The 19,044-nt window shown below is 38.9% G+C and overlaps 1 long non-coding RNA gene across 1 annotated transcript; it reads right to left on the reverse strand.

Annotated features, from left to right (window-relative positions):
- Positions 1–408: 408 nt before the first annotated feature.
- LOC133051847 (uncharacterized) lies at positions 409–18,981 on the reverse strand. The gene is made up of 5 exons (XR_009691930.1): positions 18,450–18,981; positions 17,085–17,188; positions 2,673–2,794; positions 2,080–2,200; positions 409–1,647 (listed from the first exon to the last, which is right to left on the reverse strand). It is a non-coding gene; the product is annotated as an uncharacterized LOC133051847 (long non-coding RNA).
- Positions 18,982–19,044: the final 63 nt, after the last annotated feature.

A 19,044-nucleotide genomic window follows, 5' to 3' on the forward strand; every position in this document is an offset into this window, starting at 1 on the left:
CATTAAATTTCCTAGGAAGGTGATAAAGAATTTGTATTCTATTAACAAAAAGAGATTTGGAGTTCATTGCACTTTAATACAAATATATCACATTTGAACAACATAATTTTCTCATGGCCTTGAAGACTAACACAAATAAAGACTCAAGAGTGGACCAAACCTGAGTAGGGGTCTGGGGAAGAGGCTGCTACTTCAAACTCATGGTCCCTAGAATCATCACCTGCATAGAGAACTCCCAACCAGTGCTTCTCCAGTTCAGGGCAGCGACATCACTCATAGCCTCTCTGCGGGGGTTCAGCCTCAGCATGATCCAGGGGGTACCCTCAGGATGAACGGAGTCGGTGAGAGAGAGAGAGAAGACACGTGAAACCAGCCTTGATAGGGCCAAGTCTGCAAGGGAGAGAGAGAGAGAAAAAAAGAGAGAGAGAGAGAGTGACCAGACGGGGGGTGCAACAGAGTCTGGCAGAGTCTGGCAATCCTTTATTTTTTACCATAGCTTTTATACCCTAAGTTAGTACATTTCTAAGGGGAAGATAGTTTAACATTAAGTCAGCTTGTCCTTCACGAAACCAGGGTGTTTTCTGCATACTTCTTTGTTTATGAGGGTCTTGTACATTATCTTCTGGCCTTGGGGCCTATTAACATTTTAGGCAAGTCAGGTGAATGTAAACCTATTTTCTGTTTCTATGGTGACCTTAACTGAAAGGTAGCAGTCTCATAGGGCAACAGTACAGAGTAGAAGCATAACCTTGTTAACATAAAAATTAATCCTTCTGCAGAAGTTGTCAGTTGAGTTTATCTAAGAAGTTTATCCCACATTGACTCTGCGACTTTGGTGAGGCAGCTTTTTACCTAGCACTCCTGGCTGACAATTAACAACCATCTCATTGTTACCACACTAGGGCTAAGCTCTTATTTTTCTAAATCTTTAACTATATTAACAATGGTTTCCATAACACAACCTTAGCACATTAAGAGCAAAAACACAGCAAGCAAATGTTAACCCAATAACCACCTTTAGAATAATTTTTCTTATGTTTTCTAATAGGACTCCTTCACCCCCCAAAAAGGCTCTATGTCTATTAGGGCCTTTATATGATCAGGTTCTTTATGCTGTTTTATGATTAGGGTATTATGAGCAGTCATGCATATTAGTACCAGCGGCATAAATGCATTTGGCTAACAAACTACCAGCAAAGGAGTTTAAATTAAAACACTCCTTTCACCCTGGATAATCTGGTAAAATACCACCACCTGGGAAACTTATTGATTAAAGTTCTAAATTGATTCTTATTTGGGAAGAGATTGGGGAAGGTCTTCTGCCTGTGTCACAGAAATTAGGGAGCAGTCTATTGAGGCAGGCATCAGAAAGACAGATATCATCTTTAAGGTGAGCGCCAGGGGCAGCTTTTCGAAATCCCTGAAAACCTGATCTGCCTTGCCTGTCAGGCTTTCTCCTCGTGACCTTGTCATGGGTGGGATCTCGTGAGCTGGACTTTTCGAAACCCCTGAAAACCTGATCCACCTTGCCTGTCAGGTTTTCTCCCTCATGACCTTGTCATGGGTGGGATCTTGTGTGCCGGCTCCCGGCACCTCTCGGTGAAGATCTCCAAGGAGAAGATGTACTGGATCCCATCAAAATCATTCCTAAGGAAAGAAATATAGTAAGTGGAAAGCTGAATAACAAAGGCATAAAATTTAAAAAGTGAGAGCTCACAGCTGTTCATGACATTATAGTTGCTGGTTCAGACAAGAATTGAAACTAAGAACAATAGCGAAGATGTAAATGCTTACTATGTGTGAGGCACTATGCAAATACAGTGTTCCAAATCTCTTAATCATCATCCCAACAATCTCATAGGTTATTACAACCACATTTACAGATGAGGAAACTGAGATTCACAGACACACAGCTAGAAAGTGATAGAGCTAGCATTCGAACCTAAGGTGTCTCTTAGTTTGCGCTCTTAAATAGCCTCCAAGTTTCCAGTAAACTATCACTCGAGAGAATTGGCTTATGACCCTTCCAGCTTTCCCTTTTTCTTTTGCTCTTGTTAACCACCTCCCATACATACATACCTCTCCAAATGGATTTCCACTGGTTCTACTACAGTCATCTAGAACTTTCATATTCTGGAAGACAATTTAATTTACTAAAAGGAACTGGCTCTCCTTGGTGAAATGGCTGGTTCTCCCATGGCTGTGGCAGGAAACATACAAAACGAGTAAACTATAGCGCCAGAAAGGCAGGAAGTGCTCAAAAAAAAATGGGGACATGCCTAAGGGACATAGGGACCAATGTGAAAGAGTTTCTAATGATCAAAGCTGGAACAAGTTGAGAAATGAAATAAATAATTCTTCCTTATAGAAGAATGCAAAATAATTTATGTAGATTCTCACCCTCCAGGAAGTGAAGTTTAATCTTCCCCAACCTTTCTTGAAGTGAGTTGGATTTAGTGACTAACTTCCAAAGAATAAAGTATAGAAAGGGAGGGAAATAACTTTACAGAGGATAAACCTGGCAAAGGTTGGTCAACTGATAAAGGCTTTGATATGGTATGAGGAAAATGACATTTTACCTTTGTGGTCTTCCTCCCAAATACCCATAACTCCAGTCTAATCATGAGGAAAACATCAGACAAACCCCAATTGAGGTACAGTCTACAAAATACCTGAGTAGTACTCTTAAATACTGTCAAGGTCATCAAAACAAAGAAATTCTGAGAAACTGTCACAGTCAACAGGAACCAAAGGAGATACGGGAACAATGTAATGTGGTGTCCTGGAATGAATCCTAGAACAGAAAAAGGCAATAAGTAAAAACTGAAGAAAACACTAAAGTATGGATTTTAGCTCATCAATAGAGGTTCATTGACTATAGCAAGTGTACCATACTAATGCAACATGTTGATAAAAGGGGTAACTGTGTGCAGTGTAGGGAGTGGGTGGATATGGAAACTCTCTGTACTATTTTTGTAACTCTTTGATAAATATGAAATTATCCTAAAATATAAAGTTTATTTTTAAAAAACTCAAAACTGTAGAAAAGAAATAGAATCAAAGCCCACTTTTGTTCTCATTAATTGTGAATTTTGTATAAGCCACTGTCTAAACATTGGTATCCCTGTTTACAAAACAGAATTTTTTTTTAGTGACATCTACAAGTTGGCAAACTAGGAAGCTCCAGGCTCTCCTTCTCCCACCCTCATTAACATTTTTTTAAAAACCAACTAGAAATTGGATAAAATAACTTTGTTGGAAGTCTGGAAAACAGCCTATAGCAACCAAGCAAAAGATTAATCAAGATAAAGCCACATAGGGAATGTTAAGAAATTCCATAGTATTTTCACTTACTTGTACACCACCTCCCCTTCCCCTGTAGTGCACTGAAGCACAGTCTGGGGGACGCAGTGACCCGGTGTCAATTCCTTCCTTCTAACTGGAAAAAGGAAGGCAGACCTTTTTGGCAATGTTCTAATCTGTCTAGGGGCTGCTTGAGGTACTAGTCTTAAGAGTTTAGAAAGAGAAAAGCAGTATAGCTCAGATATTAGACTAGGAAAAGCCATAGGAAATCCCTCAAGAAAGCTGAAGAGGTACTACAGTCTGGGGTAAGAGACTAGAGGTAGAAGAACACAACAGAACATCAATGGTCCCCAGAAGAAGCAGTAATGAGAGTCTTTGGGAATTAAAACACTTAAAAACAGATGTGTATTTAAGGGAACTGGAAAAAGCACACACAAATAAAAACAAAAGAAAAAGAACACAAAGTTGCCAAAGCAAGAGTATACCTAGAAAAGGTCCAAGAAGACTTTAAGCTTTCACATGAGGCTGATTCCAAGGCTTAGTGCATTCATACATGCTCAGTCGCTAAGTCGTGCCCAACTCTTTGCAACCTTATGGACTACCAGACTCCTCTGCCCATGGGATTTTCTAGGCAAAAATACTGGAGTGGGTTGCCATCTCCTTCTCTACGGAATCTTCTTGAACCAGGGATCAAACCCATGACTCCTGCATTTCCTGCATTGATGGGCAGGTTCTTTATTGCTGAACCACCTGGGAAGCCCTCCAAGGCTCAGAGCCTTGTTAGTTAGCAAATGTCTTCCCCAGCACAAAGCCTATCTGCAAGGCTGCTTTAAAAAAAAAAAAACTAATTTTCCATTTAAAAAATCACAAAGCATACAAAGAAATAGGAAAAAATGCCACATTCAAAGAAAAAAAGTAAAGTGGCAGAAACTGTCCCTGAAAAAACACAGGCACAGAAGTACCAAAGACTAAAACAATTATCCTAAATATGCCCAAAGAATTAAGGGAAATACAAAGAACCAAAGGAATCAGGAAAGGGATATATTTTCAAATGAGAATATCAACAAAGAGATTAAAATTATAAAAAGGAACAAAAAAGAAATTCTAGAGTTGAAAATACAGGAGTTCAACAAAAATATCCACTAAAGGGGCTCAACAGTAGACTGAAACAGGAAGAAAGAATCAGTGACACTGAAGATATCATGTGAAATTATTAAGTCTGAGGGGCAAAAATGAATGAAGAAAAGTCAACAGAGATTAAAAGACTTATGGGACATCATCAAGTAACATAAGCATTATGACAGTCCCAGAGACTGAAAGAAAAAAGGAGTAGAGAGGTTATTTGAAGAAATAATGGCTGAAACCTTCCAAAATTTGAGGAAAAATATGGATTCACAAGTCCAAGAATCTCAGTGAACTCTGAGTAAGATTAACTGAAGAGGCTTACACCAGGATACATTATAATCAAACTGCCAACAGCTAAAGTGAGAATCCTGAAAGGAGCAAGAAAAAGTGATTCATGTGCAAGTGATTCTCAATAAGATGATCAGCAAATTTCTAAGTGAAAACCTCAGAGTCCAGAAGTGGCATAACATATTTATAGGGCTGAAAGAATAAATGTTAACTGAGACTTCTATATTATAGAAGGACTAAACTGTCCTTCAGAAATGAGGGAAGAATTAAAACATTCTCAGATAAACAATGTTCATTATCAAAAAGGAAGTTTTAGCCACAGAAATTAGGCAAGAAAATTAAATAAAAGGCATCCAAATTGGAAAGGAAGAAGTAAAATTATCTGTATGCAGATCACATGATCTTGTATGTAAAACATTCTAAATATTCCTCCCCAAAAAAAAGCTCATTAGAATACACAAATTCAGTAAATTTGCAGAGTACAAAATAACATACAAAAACCAGTTGCATTTCTATATACCAATAATGAACAATCTGTAAAAGGAATTAAGAAAATAGTTCCATTTATAATAGTATCAAAAAGACTAAGTATAGGCAACAAAACAAAAAATAAACAAGTGGGACTACATCTAACCAAAAAGCTTGTACAGCAAAGGAAAGCATCAACAAAAGAAAAAGGCAACCTACCACATGGGAAAAATGTCTGATAATATTTTAATATTTAATTTAATATTTGCAGATAATATGTCTGATAAGGGGTTAGTATCCAAAATATATAAAGAGCTCATAATACTCAAAGGGGAAAAAGCAAACAATCTGATTTAAAAACGGGCAGAGGATCTGAATAGACTTTTTTCTGAAGGCATACACATGGTCAACAGATACACGAAAAGGTGCTCAACACCACTAATCTTCCGGGAAATGCAAATTAAAACCACAATGAAATATCACCTCACATCTGTCAGAATGGCTATTTCCAAAAAGGCAAGAGGTAACATGTATTGGTGAGGGAGTGAAGAAAAGGGAATTGTTGTGCACAGTTGGTGGAAATGTAAATTGGTATGGCCACTATGGGGAACAGTATACAGGGACTTCAAAAAATTAAAAATAGAACTACCACATGATCTAGCAATTCCAATTCTGGGTATTTATCTGAAGGAAACAGAAACACTAAGTTGAAAATAATTATGTGACCCAATGTGGACTGCAGCATTATTTACAATAGCCAAGATACGGAAACAACCTAAGTGCCCATGTATGGATGACTAGAAAGAAAATGTAATATAATACACATATACAATGGAATGTTTCTGTTGTTTAGTCACTAAGTTGTACCCAACTCTTTGTGACCCAATGGACTATAGCCTGCCAGGCTCCTCTGCCCATGGGATTTTCCAGGCAAGAATACTGGAGTGGGTTGCAATTTCCTTCTCCAGGGTATCTTCCAAACCCAGGGATCAAATCCACATCTCCTGCATTGACAGGTGAATTCTTTTACCTTTGAGCCACCATTCAGTCACAAAAAGAAGGAAATATTACCATTTGTGACTACATAGATTGATGTTGAGGGCACTATGTTAAGTGAATTAAGTCAGAGAAATACCATGTGAGGTCTCTTACATGTGAAGTCTTATTAAAAAAAAAATTCCTCACAGTTAGAATAGACTGGTTATTGCCAGAGGCCAGGATTGGGGAGTGGGTGAAAAGGATGAAGGTGGTCAAAAGATACAAACTTTCAGGTATAAAATAAATAAGACCTGGGATGTAATGTACAGCATGGTGAATATAGTTAGCAATACTTCACTGTGTACTTGAAAGGTGCTAAGAGAGTAGATCTTAAAAGTTCCAGAAGACAAAAAGAAAGGCCATGAGAAAATACTTGAGGGGATAATAGTTGAAAATTTCCCTAAAAGGGGGAAGGAAATAGCCACTCAAGTCCAAGAAACCCAGAGTCCTAAACAGATTAAACCCAAGGCAAAACACCCCAAGACACATATTAATCAAATTAACAAAGATCAAACACAAAGAACAAATATTAAAAGCAGCAATGGAAAAACAACAAAAAACACACAAGGGGATTCCCATAAGGATAACAGCTGATCTTTCAGTAGAAACTCTTCAGGCCAAAAGGGAATGGCAGGACATACTTAAAATGATGAAAGAGGAAAACCTACAACCCATATTAGTGTACCCAGCAAGGATTTCATTCAAATATGAAGGAGAAATCAAAAGCTTTACAGACAAGCAAAAGCTGAGAGAATTCAGCACCACTAAACCAGCTCTTCAACAAATGCTAAAGGATCTTCTCTAGACAGGAAACACAGAAAAGGTGTATAAACTCGAAACTAAAACAACAAAGTAAATGGCAACGGGATCATACCTATCAATAACTACCTTAAATGTAAATGGGTTGAATGCCCCAACCAAAAGACAAAGACTTGCTGAATGGATACAAAAACAAGACCCCTAAATATGCTGTCTACAAGAGACCCACCTCAAAACACGGCACACATACCGACTGAAAGTGAAGGGCTGGAAAAAGATATTTCACGCAAACGGGGACCAAAAGAAAGCAGGAGTTGCAATACTCATATCAGATAAAATAGACTTTGAAATAAAGGCTGTGAAAAGGGACAAAGAAGGACACTACATAATGATCAAAGGATCAATCCCAGAAGAAGATATAACAATTATAAATATATATATATGCACCCAACATAGGAGTACCACAATATGTCAAGCAAATGCTAATAAGTATGAAAGGGGAAATTAACAGTAACACAATAATAGTGGGAGACTTTAATACCGCACTCACACCTATGGATAGATCAACTAAACAGAAAATTATCAAGGAAATACAAACGTTAAATGACACAATGGACCAGTTAGATCTAATTGATATCTATAGGACATTTCACCCCAAAACAAGGAATTTCACCTTTTTCTCAAGTGCACATGGAATATTCTGGAGAATGTTCACATTCTCCCAGGATAGATCACATCCTGGGCCATAAATCTGGCCTTGGTAAATTCAAAAACACTGAAATCATTCCAGTCATCTTTTCTGACCACAATGTAGTAAGATTAGATGTCAGTTACAGGAAAAAAAAACTATTAAAAATTCCAACATATGGAGGCTAAACAATGTGCTTCTGAATACCAACAAATCACAGAAGAAATCAAAAAAAGAAGTCAAAATATGCATAGAAATGAATGAAAATGAAAACACAACAACCCAAAACCTATGGGACTCAGTAAGAGCAGTGCTAAGGGGAAGGTTCATAGCAAAACAAGCTTACCTCAAGAAACAAGAAAAAAATCAAATAACCTAACTCTACACCTAAAGCAACTAGAAAAGGAAGAAATGAAGAACCCCAGGGTTAGTAGAAGGAAAGAAATCACAAAAATTAGGGCAGAAATAAATGCAAAAGAAACAAAAGAGTCCATAGCAAAAATCAACAAAGCTAAAAGCTGGTTCTTTGAGAATATAAATGGACAAACCATTAGCCAGACTCATCAAGACTCAAAGGGAGAAGAATCAAATCAATAAAATTAGAAATGAAAATGGAGAAATCACAACAGGCAACACTGAAATACAAAGGATCATAAGAGGCTACTATCAGCAACTGTATGCCAATAAAATGGACAACTTGGAAGAAATGGACAAATTCTTAGAAAAGTATAACTTTCCAAAACTGAACCAGGAAGAAATAGAAAATCTTAACAGACCCATCACAAGCATGGAAATTAAAACTGTAACCAGAAATCTTCCAGCAAACAAAAGCCCAGGACCAGATGGCTTCACAGCTGAATTCTACCAAAAATTTAGAGAAGAGCTAACACCTATCTTACTCAAACTCTTCCAGAAAATTGCAGACGAAGGTAAACTTCCAAATTCATTCTATGAGGCCACCATCACCCTAATACCAAAACCAGACAAAGATGCCACAAAAAAAGAAAACTACAGGCCAATATCACTGATGAACATAGATGCAAAAATCCTTAACAAAATTCTAGCAAACAGAATCCAACAACATATTAAATAGATCATACATCATGACCAAGTGAGCTTTATCCCAGGAATGCAAGGATTCTTTAATATCTGCAAATCAATCAATGTAATACACCACATTAACAAATTGAAAGATAAAAATCATATGATTATCTCAATAGATGCAGAGAAAGCCTTTGACAAAATTCAACATCCATATATGATAAAACCCTCAAGAAAGCTGGAATAGAAGGAACATACCTCAACATAATAAAAGCTATGTATGTTAAACCCACAGCAAACATTATCCTCAATGGTGAAAAATTGAAAGCATTTCCCCTAGAGTCAGGAACAAGACAAGGGCACCCACTCTCACCACTACTATTCAACATAGTTTTGGAAGTGTTGGCCACAGCAATCAGAGCAGAAAAAGAAATAAAAGGAATCCAGATAGGAAAAGAAGAAGTGAAACTCTCACTGTTTGCAGATGACATGATCCTTTTCATAGAAAACCCTAAAGACTCTACCAGAAAATTACTAGAGCTAATCAATGAATATAGTAAAGTTGCAGGATAAATCCACACACCTATGAACACCTTACCTTTGACAAAGGAGACAAGAATATACAATGGAGAAAAGACAATCTCTTTAACAAGTGGTGCTGGGAAAACTGGTCAACCACTTGTAAAAGAATGAAACTAGAACACTTTCTAACAGCATACACAAAAATAAACTCAAAATAGATTAAAGATCCATTAAAGACCAGAAACCATAAAACTCCTAAAGGAGAACATAGGCAAAACACTCTCTGACAGAAACCACAGCAGGATCCTCTATGATCCAACTCCCAGAGTAATGGAAATAAAAGCAAAAATAAAACAAAAGGGACCTAATTAAACTTAAAAGCTTTTGCACAATGAAGGAAACTATAAGCAAGTTAAAAAGGCAGCCTTCAGAATAGGGGAAAATAATAGCAAACGAAGCAACAGACAAAGGATTAATCTCACAAGCAGCTCTTGCAGCTCAATTCCAGAAAAATAAACGACCCAATCAAAAAATGGGCCAAAGAACTGAACAGACATTTCTCCAAAGATGACAGACAAACACATGGAAAGATGCTCAACATCACTCATTACCAGAGAACTGCAAATCAAAACCACAATGACATACCATCTCACGCCAGTCAGAATGGCTGCTATCCAAAAGTCTGCAAACAATAAACGCTGCAGAGGGTGTGGAGAAAAGGGAACCCTCTTACACTGTTGGTGGGAATGCAAACTAGTACAGCCACTATGGAGAACAGTGTGGAGATTCCTTAAAAAACTAGAAAGAGAACTTCCATATGACCCAGCAATCCCATTCCTAGGCATACACACCAAGGAAACCAGAATTGAAAGAGACACGTGTACCCCAATGTTCATCACAGCACTGTTTACAACAGCTAGGACATGGAAGCAACCTAGATGTCCATCGGCAGATGAATAGATAAGAAAGCTGTGGTATATATACACAATGGAATATTACTCAGCCATTAAAAATAATACATTTGAATCAGTTCTAATGAGGTGGATGAAACTGGAGCCTATTATACACAGTAAAGTAGGTCAGAAAAAAAAACACCAATACAGTATACTATCGCATGTATATGGAATTTAGAAAGATGGTAATGATGACCCTATATGCAAGATAGCAAAAGAGACACAGATGTATAGAACAGACTTTTGGACTCTGTGGGAGGCTAGGGTGGGATGATTTGATAGAATAGCATTGAAACATGTATATTATCATATGTGAAATGAATCACCAGTCCAGGTTCGATGCATGAGACATGGTGCTCAGTACTGGTGCACTCGGATGACCCTGAGGGATGGGATGGGGAGGGAGGTGGGAGCGGGGTTCAGGATGGGGAACAGATGTACACCCATGGCTGATTCATATCAATGTATGGCAAAAACCTCTACAATACTGTAAAGTAATTAGCTTCCAATTAAAATAAATACATTTTAAAAAACAGTTCTCATCACAAGTGTAATTATGTGGGGTGATGTATGTTAATTAGACTTATTGTGGTGATCATTTTGCAATATATACAAATAGGGAAACATTGTGATGTACATGCAAAATTAATACAATGCTATATGTCAAATATATATATACACATGCATATGTATCAAAAAATAAAATACTCAGGAATAAACTTGGAGAAGGCAACAGCACCCCACTCCAGTACTCTTGCCTGGAAAATCCCATGGACGGAGGAACCTGGTGGGCTGCAGTCCATGGAGTCGCTAAGAGTCGGACACAACTGAGTGACTTCACTTTCACTTTTAATGAATTGGAGAAGGAAATGGCAACCCACTCCAGTGTTCTTGCCTGGAGAATCCCAGGGACCGGGGAGCCTGGTGGGCTGCCATCTATGGGGTCACACAGAGTCAGACACAACTGAAGCAACTTAGCAGCAGCAGAAGGAATAAACTTAACCAAAAGGTGAAAGACTTTTATGCTGAAAATTATAAAATGTTACTGAAAGAAATTAAGGAATACACAAATAAATAGAAAGCCATCCATGTTTATGAATTGGAAAATTCAATATTGTTATGATGCCACCAAAAGCAATCCCTATTAAAATCCCAATGACATTTTGGCAGAAATTTTTTAAAATATCCATCCTAAAACTTCTATGGTATCTTGAGGGATTTTGAATAGTTACAAAAATCTTGAAAAAAAAAGTTGGTGGCCTCATACTTCCTGATTTTGAAATTACTACAAAGTTACAATAAACAAAACAGTGTGGTACTAGCAAAAACAGACATATAGATCAATGGAATAGAATTGGGAGTCCAGAAATAAACCTTCACATATATGGTCAATAGCCACATGATTTTCAACAAGGGTGTCAGGACCATTCAGTGGGGTAAGGGAAGTCTTGAACAAATGGCACTGGGAATACTGGATACCACATGCTAAAGGATGAAGTTGGATCCTTACCTTAAACCAGATACAAAAATTAATTTGAACTGGACCAAAGACTTAAATGTAAGAGATAAATCTATAAAATTCTTAGAAAAAGCATAGAAGAAAGGGTTCATGACACTTGATTTGGCAAAGTTTTCTTGGAAATGATACCAAATGTACAGGCAACAAATAAAAAAAAAAAAAAGATAAGTTGACCTGCATCAAAATGTAAAACTTATGTGCATCAAAGGACACTATCAAACACAGTAAAAAGGCACCCCACAGTATGGGGGAAATATTTGCAAGCCATATACCTGATAAAGGATTAGGGTCCAAAATATATTTTTTAAAACCCCTACAACTCAACAACAACAAAAAACCAAACAACCAGATAAAAAAATGGGGAAAGGAATTAAATAGATATTTCTCCAAAGATATACAAACAGCCAAAAAGCTCGTTAATTCTTAGGTGTGAGATAACAGAAAACATATGTATTTGGTTACATCCTTGGTTTCTAGCACAGAGCTCCTAAACCCTTTCCTAAGAGCACTAGGAGCACCTCTTATGCTAATATTTGGTCTTTCACCCCAGTGGTAAGAGCACTAGGAGTATCTTTTGTTCTAATGAGGCAACTCCGGGTGAGCTCCTAGATGGGGGCTGGTTATCAGAATGACCAAGCTAGCATCAGAAGCTTGGACTTTTTGGCTCCACTCCCTCCCTATCCTCCAGAGAGGGGAGAGAGACTAATAGGGCAATAATTGATCATACCTATGTGATGAAGCCTCCATAAAAATCCCCAAAGTAGGGGTTCAAAGAGCTTCCCAGTGGGTGAACACATCCAAGTACGAGGAGGGTGATGCACCCCAGCTCTTCAGAGACAGAAGCTCTTGCACTCAGGACCCTCACAGAACTCATCTTATGTATCTCTTCATATGGATGTTCAACTGTATCCTTTGTCATATCCTTTAATAAACCAGTAAATGTAAGTAACTGTTCTCTGGAGTTCTATGAGCCACTCTAGTTAATAAGTTGAACCCAAGGAGGGAGTCATTGGAACCTCTCATTTATATAGCCAGTTAGTCAGAAGCACAGGTGATAACCTGAACTTACAATTGGCATCTTAAGTGGACGTGGAAGGCAGTCTTGTGGGACTGAGCCTTCAACCTATGAATTTGAGGCTATCTCCAGGTAGATAGTGTCAGAATTGAGTTAAATTGTAGGACACCCACCTGGTATCGCAGAGAATTGCTTCATGTGGGGTAAAACATGGAAGTAATAAAAGTGTTCTATGTTAAAGTAAAAGAGACACACAGGAGAGGAGAATGGTAGGTTTTTCCAATATAATAGGGAAATGCAAATCAAAACCACAATGGAATATCACTTCATACTCATTAGGGTTGACTATATTTAAAAAAAAATAGGGGGTCTGCGACCAGGGTTGTGGAATGGGAAGTCTTAAGTGTGATTCCAAACCTCCTTAGAATCTGATCCCTCACTTGGGCAGTTCCGATCTGCCCAGTCCCATCTGGTCCCAGGTCCTAAGTTGCTCCTGGGTGGTGTACCCTAGGTGCCAAGGTTAAATTCCCGCCGCCGCCTGGCATCCACAGAAGGCATGACAGAGATTGCTGGTGGGAGCTGAGAGGGAAAACAGTGTGAACACAGGCTGAGACTTGAGGGTGGGGAAGTGCGCTGAGTAGGCAGCATGTTTGCAGTTAACTCTAGAGGATTAATTGGGCTACCCTGGTGGCTCAGATGGTAAAGAATCTGCAGGCAATGAGAGAGACCTGGGTTCGATCCCTGAGTTGGGAAGATCCCGTGAAGAAGGAAACAGCAACCCACTCCACTCCAGTATTCTTGCCTGGTGAATCCCATGGACAGAGGAGCCTGGAAGGCTACAGTCAATGGAGATAGCAAAGAGGCAGACACAACTGAGCGACTAACACACACATACAATGCTGGGGAGGTGGCTGTCCAGTTTTCCCAGCACCTTTTGTTGAAGAGGCTGTCTTTCCAACATTGTGTAGTCTTACCTCCTTTATCATAGATTAATTGACCATAGGTGCTTGTGCTTATTTCTGGGGTTTCTATACTGTTCCATTGATGTATGTTTCTATTTTTGTGCCAGTACTATACTGTTTTGATGACCGTAGCTTTGTAATATAGTCTGAAATCAGAGAGCCTGATTCCTCCAGCTCTGTTTTTCTTTTTAAAGATTGCTTTGGCTATTTGGAGTCTTGGGTCTCCATACATTTTAAATATTGAGATTTTTAATTCCAATTCTGCAAAAAATGCCATTGGTAATTTGATAGGTGTTGCACTGAATCTGTAGATTGTCTATCTTTCTGAAACTATTCCAAAAAGTTACAGAGGAAGGAAGCTTCTAAACTCATTTTATGAGGCCACCGTCACTCTAATACCAAAACCAGACAAAGATATCACACACACAAAAAAGAAAATTACAGGCTAATATCACTGATGAATATAGATGCAAATATATCTCAGCAAAACACCAGCAATCCATATCCAACAATACATTAAATAAATCACACAAAGTGTCAGCTTTCTGAGTCATAAGACAATGAAATGCCAAGAATAAATCTGTCATTAGTAAACCTCTCTGATGATCAAGAGGGATTCATCCCAGGGATGCAAGGACTTCAACATCTGCAAATCAATGTGATACACCACATCAACATATTGAAGAATATAAACCATATGATCATCTAAATAGATGCAGAAAAACCTTTTGACAAAATTCAAAATTCAGCACCTATTTATGATTAAAAAAAAAAAAGAAACTCTCCAGAATGTGGGCATAGAGGGTACATATCTCAGCATAATAAAGGCCATATATGACAAACCTACAGCTGGCATCATACGGTGAAAAGTTGAAAGCATTCCCTCTCAGATCAAGGATAAGACAAGGATGTCCATTCTCACCACTTTATTCAACATAGTTTTGAAAGTCCTAGCTACAGCAATCAGAGAAAAAGAAATAAAGGGAATCCAAATTGGAAAAGAAGAAATTAAACTGTCACTGTTTGCAGATGACATGATACTACACATAAAAGATCCTAAAGATACTACCAGAAAAATACTAGGACTCAGCAATGAATTTGGCAAAGTCACAGGTTAGAAAATTAATACATGGAAATCTGTTGCATTTCTATACACTTAACAATAAAAGATCAGAAAGAGAAATTCAAGAAGCAACTCCATTTACCATCACATAAAAAAAGAACCTAGGAATGAGCCTACGTAAGGAGACAAAAGACCTGTACTCTGAACACTACAAGCTGCTGAAGAAAGAAATCAAGACATAAACAGATGGAACGGTGTACCATGTTTGTGGATTGAAAGAATCAATATTAAAAAAATGACTATACTATCCCAAAACAAGTAGTTTTTTGAAACTTAATATTTTATTTTATTTATTTTATTTTTTATTAGTTGGAGGCTAATTACTTCACAACATTTCAGTGGGTTTTGTCATAGATTGATATGAATCAGCCATAGAGTTACACGCATTTCCCATCCCGATCCCCCCTCCCACCTCCCTCTCCACCCGATTCCTCTGGGTCTTTCCAGTGCACCAGGCCCGAGCACTTGTCTCATGCATCCCACCTGGGCTGGTGATCTGTGAAACAGTATTTTAATAGGAAAAGTAGGATGTAATCCATTCCAACCTTAGACCCCAAATAATTTCACAAATAGAAAAATATATCAATTGAGCAATGAGAATGGTTATGTAAGCAATAAAATATAATTTGAAAATAAAGTTTGTATGCAAAATGTAATAAAAAATTGATCTTTCAAAAAAAAAATAACAATGTTGCTGAGAATGAAACAGTAACCCTTGTGTACTGCTGGCAGGAATGTAAAATGATGCAGCCACTGTGGAAAATAGTAGGATGGTTCCTCAAAGAGTTAAACATAGGGGCTTCCCTGGTGGCTCAGTGGTAAAGAATTTGCCCTCCAATGCAGGAGATATGGGTTCGATCCCTGACACAGGAAGATCCCACATCCATTGGAGCAGCTAAGCCTGTGTGCCAAAACTGTTGAGCCTCTGCCCTAGAGCCTGTGAGTGTTTGTTTTTCAGTCATATCCAACTCTTTGCGATCCCATCGACTGTAGCCTGCCAAGCTCCTCTGTCCATGGAATTTTCCAGGCAAGGATACTGGAGTGGTTTGCCATTCCCTTCTCCAGGGGATCTTCCTGACCCAGGGATCAAACCCAGTCTCCTGCATTGCAGGCAGATTCTTTACTGTCCAGTCCACATGGACTGTAGCCCACCAAGCTCTTCTATCCATGGGATTCTCCAGGCAAGGATACTGGAGTGGGCTGCCATGCCCTTCTCCAGGGGATCTTCCTGATCCAGGGATCAAACCCATGACTCTTATGCCTGTGCATTGGCAGGCAGGTTCTTTACCACTAGTGCCACATGGAAGGCCCCACCCTAGAGCCCATACTCCACAAGAGAAGCCACTGCAATGAGAAGCCTACACACCACAACTAGAGAGTAGCCCCTGCTCCCCACAACTAGAGAAAAGGCCACACTGCAAAAGACCCAGCACAGCCAAAAATAAATAAATAAAATTATTTTTAAGAATTAAACATAGAACTACCACACAATCCAGCAATTCAACTTCTGCGTATATATCCAAAGAACTGAAAGCAGGGACTCAGACAGATATTTGCACACCCATGTTGACAGCAGCATTATTCACAATAGTCAAAAGGTTAGAAGCAACTCGGGTGTTCAACAACGCAAGAAGGAATAAACAAAATGTGGTATATACACACAATGGACTATTATTTAGCCTTAAAAAGGAAGGAAATGCTGATACATGCTACAACATAAATGAACCTTGAAGACATTATGCTAAGTTAAATAAACCATAACCAAAAAAAAAAAAAAAAAAACAATGTTATGATTTCACTTATGTGAGGTATGTATTCAAATTCATAGAGACAGAATGGTGGTTAACAGAGGCTGGGGAGGGGGGAATTAGTGTTTGCTGAGTACAGAGTTTCAGTTTGTGAAAATATGAAAGTTCTGGAGATGGCAGTGATGATGGTTGCACAAAGTGACTATTCATAATGCCACTGAATTAAATACACCTTAAAATGGTTAAAATTATAAATTTTGTTATGCATGTTTTATCACAATAAGAAAAAAGACAGCACACTAAAACTTTCTCCCAGGTTTTGTGAGAATCAAGTGAGATCTATGTAAAGAAGCTCTGTAACCTATTGGATTGGCCCAAAAGTTTGTTTCGGTTTTTCTAACAGCTCGCGGAAAAACTCAAACTTTCGGGCCAACCCAACATACGGCCCTTCACAAATAGTAACTTTTTAATCATCACCCTGTTTATCCCAACCTGTTACCATTATCCACATGCTCAATCAAGCCCTGCTCACCTAGCAGCATACTGTTGGAGTTTAAGTGCTATCCAGTGATATCCACCTTCATTTCGCTAGGCCCTGGATTCCACGTGCCAAGGCAAGTCTCCCAGATTCTGGTTCTGAAACAGAACAAGACCCCAAATTGACAAAAGTTTTAGACAAGCCTGGTGGTTTCTATAGAAGAAAACTCAAAAGACTTCCTCCTTTTAATCAGTTTTCCCCAATGCTTAGTTTGGAAGCAGGCCTCAATCAGCAACAAGAGGTCAGCATGCCACCGCCAAGAACAAATGAAATCTTCCAATTCAGCTGACCACCCAACTCCCTGGGCTGCTACCAAGCAAAAAATCTCATAAGGTAGCCTTTGGACAGGTGAAGAATCCCAAACCTCCTTTGAAGGAACAGGATTCTGGGAAAGGAATACAGAAAATATATTCATTGAGCATGAATTGAGAAAAGTAGTTAGATAAGAAATAAAAAATGAAAATGTTAAAATCGAAAGACTGAATAGCCAGCTTTGAAGGATCAGACAATTATCTATAGAGTAGCCTCAGAGCTGAACCCTCAAACATTCTCATAAAGCATAAACACTGGTGCAGAACCAGTGTGATAATGCAGTAGCGCAAAACCTAGGAATGATGTTTCTTTCTGGAAAGCAAGTCAATTGGTACCCATGGCCAGATACTGACCAGGATCTGTGTCAACATTCAGGTGCTCTCTGAGGGTCCCGAGTTACCTTATGTCTGCAGGCCCCCTAGAGGATTTTTCTTAACTTAGGTAATGCTACAAGGGCTATTTTGAATCTTTTCCATGAAAAGACGTCTATCCAGAAGTTGCTGCCTTTCACAGGGGGATGTTATTCCATGACTCTCTGAGGTGTTATACTTACAACAGCATCAGACAACACTTTCTGTCTTCATTTTGCTACAAACTGGAGGCAAAACAAATGTGCCTCTCTGGGAGTGAAGCAATGAAGGGAAAAGACGATCATGGATAATAGCAATGAGACGCAGGGTCATAGGTATCTAGCCTGTATCTGAAACCCAAATATATATTTTTAAAAAAGGCTTAGGAAATATCCCTTGTACACATCTCTTCCTTTTTAACCAGTAGGAGTGGTTGATGAAGTGACAGAACCAACAGTCCATTCTCCACAAATGGCTGAAGGCAGAACAAGCCATGGTGCCTCAACCTGTTCTTCATTGGTTCATTATTATGAGCCATTGATCCACCATCACCGGGCCCTATGCTCTAAGTTCTTTCCCAAAAATGATTTTTTTTTAAGTTACGCCATTAAAAATTCTGAGTTATACTTGAAAGCAGTAGATACAGCACATAAACATTCATCCTCTGGAGCCAAAGCAACCCGAGTTAAAATCATACCTTAGCTGCTTGCTGTGTACCAGGGATCAAAGATACTTCCAGTTCCGATGTTTTCTGATACCCTGCCTGCCAACATCCTCCGTCGCCCCGCCCCCTCACCACCAAGCACATGGAGCCCACAGGCTACATGAAAGCAGGCGGATTTGTTCTGCTTTTACTTCCCCATATCCTCAGCTATGTTGACACCTTGACACTGAGCAACCCTCATTCTCTAGGATGCCTCGACTCTCTTTTCTTCTCTCAGTCCGAACATTCACAGCTTTTGCAAAAGAATAAAACTCACGCCGCTGGGGCGGGGCCACGCGTTTCCCTTCCCTAACAGGGCGCAACTAAAGTTAAAGTGCCAGGGTTGTGTATCAAATGACTTCCCTGTTACTATGGTAAAGCCGCCGCCGCCGTCATTTTTGTGGTCGACAATTACTTGCGTTAGCCTAAGGAAAAAATGAATAATAAGAAATTCTATATACTAAAAGCCTTCAAATTAGCCAAGCTCTAGCTCAGAACGGAGTTATTCTCAAGCGGGGTACGGGGAGAGAGGGGCGGGGGCAGGGGCAATGGCAAGTGCTCTAGTGGAAGTAATACGTGCCGACTGTGA

The sequence above is a fragment of the Dama dama genome, chromosome X (assembly GCF_033118175.1).
Source record: "Dama dama isolate Ldn47 chromosome X, ASM3311817v1, whole genome shotgun sequence".
Taxonomy (NCBI): domain Eukaryota; kingdom Metazoa; phylum Chordata; class Mammalia; order Artiodactyla; family Cervidae; genus Dama; species Dama dama.